The 2,094-nt window shown below is 28.7% G+C and overlaps 1 protein-coding gene across 2 annotated transcripts in view; it reads right to left on the bottom strand.

The window, feature by feature from the left end:
* The window catches only part of LOC122567529 (zinc finger protein 624-like), a 12,699-nt gene extending 10,683 nt beyond the window's left edge, over positions 1 to 2,016 (bottom strand). The window contains exons 1-2 of one of the 2 annotated variants that reach the window (XM_043726163.1): positions 1,558 to 2,016; positions 1,197 to 1,313 (exon numbers count right to left, since the gene is read on the bottom strand). The gene's annotated coding sequence lies outside the window, so the exon portion shown is untranslated. The remainder of the gene's footprint in view (positions 1 to 1,196; positions 1,314 to 1,557) is intronic. The other variant, XM_043726164.1, reaches the window with a different exon arrangement.
* Between the last annotated feature and the right edge of the window lie 78 nt (positions 2,017 to 2,094).

The following is a 2,094-nucleotide window of genomic DNA, read 5'->3' as shown; positions in this document are numbered from 1 at the left end:
GGACTTAAGAGCAATAATAGAGAAAAGAAGGGCAAAGGCAATACAAGATGGGGTGGAATGACAGGAAGGCAGCACAGCAAGGAGGCAAAAAGACCAAAGTGACAATAGTGTGTAGGCATAAGTTGCAAGAGTTTGTAGGCATAAGTTGCAATAGATTGTAAGCATTAGTTTCAGATTAGAGGTAAGAATATGCTAAGTGCAATAATGTGTTGTAAAAATCGAAAGTTCGTCCAAAGCCGAGAGGCACGGACTAAAACAAATAATAATAATAATAATAACAATACTAACATAAATACATCAGTGAAAAGGTAACGCACGTTGCCAGTGATGAATGTTCCTGGTACATGTGTGAGTTTTAATCTGTTATACGGCAATATATTTTTTATAACATACGTTGTTTCAACGCTCGTATGCTTCAACGCATTAATATGATAAAAATCTTATCTGCATCATGCATCTTTTCTATTAATTCACTTGGTATCATACGAATAAATACATAACATTTCACGATATATCAGTGATTTACATTAATATTACATGAAACATATTTATATATGCATAAATATCAATTTTATATTCTACAAGCCTAGGAAAATTAATAACAAATAATAACAACACAAATGGTAAACATAATCAGTATACTAAATATTAACATATTAATGAAAATCATTTGTAATTCAATATTTCCATTCTTATAAAATAAAATATGAAAATTAAATTTAATTGTAAAATAATCACATTCATATAAACCTATTACTCTACAATAGAGCAATTAAATATTATATTGATAATAATAATAAGCAAGGTTGCTTCGATGCTAGACTTTCTGTATTACTTTAGTATTTTTAATCCATGTTTTATTATTGAGCCATAATATATAAAGCATAGACGCAAGAGATCATAGCACGCTGGTCAAAATAATCTTATAATTGACAGATACATTATACAAAATTTTATGTACTATGGTAGAAATTCCTTCTAATTCAACAATTAAATTTCATTTCTATTACAAATCACAAGTTTGTGTCACAACGGACAAAGAAGCAAATCTTACTTTGTCATATTGAAATATTTAAAGAAAATGGTACATAAACAGAAGTTTAGTATGTTATATTAACCAAGATTTATAGAAACAAAATATATTATTCAGTACTGTAAAAGTTCTTTTATCGAATGATGTTTCAAAAGGTACTTACATCTATTTTGCTGTCCAATTTTATATCCATGAAGATTGCATCAATAGGGCGTACGTAAACTAACACTCAAGCCATTTGCTTTATGAAATTATTATTATTATTAGACAAACTGCTTACCTGTGCACAAAGAAAATCTATGATTAGCGAGTAGTAGACTTAATATCCTTAAAGAACAATTCACATTTTCCTTAAAATATGTCACAACTGCACAATAACAGTAACAACTTGTAAATGAATATAGAAATTGTATGAAATACAGTTATTAAATATATTTAACAAAACTGTAATTATTTGATAAAAAGTTGTGAAATCAAAGAAAAACAGAAGACAATGGAAGATATTTGAGGTTAACGTGTCGTACTTGATCTTAAAAGTTGTTTACACTCTCTTATTATTCACTTGCATCCAGAACATATTTTTCTTTGTTAATAGTTCGCGTCAAAAAAGAAAGTACACTTTTTTATGCACATATAAACATGCACAGAAAGGGAAAATACCGTTCAAACTCGAACACCACCATAAGCAGCACTATGGGCATTAAAATGTCATCCTTCACTAGTAACAAACATTCCGCTCAGTTCAGACAGGTTCAGATCATTATCGTTAAGGAAGTAACCTTGAAAATATATTTATAGAGGGAAAGTGTACAATAAATAATCTTATATTATTTATAATACATCATTCTTTAACAGTTTAATATTAATTTCATCTAATTTTACCTAATCCATTTTATAAATCGCATTTTAATTACAAAACAGTATCATATGGTACGTTTACACGTAACGGTAAATCAAAAATTGATTCGTAGAGCTACAGCGCACGCGTGTTACTAAGTAAATTTTCTGACTAACTTCACGTTATGTCCAATGCAATTTTCCTGTTCACGTTTCTATATAAA

This window comes from Bombus pyrosoma, linkage group LG5, assembly GCF_014825855.1.
Source record: "Bombus pyrosoma isolate SC7728 linkage group LG5, ASM1482585v1, whole genome shotgun sequence".
Classification (NCBI taxonomy): domain Eukaryota; kingdom Metazoa; phylum Arthropoda; class Insecta; order Hymenoptera; family Apidae; genus Bombus; species Bombus pyrosoma.
This window is presented reverse-complemented; position numbering and strand designations above follow the sequence as displayed.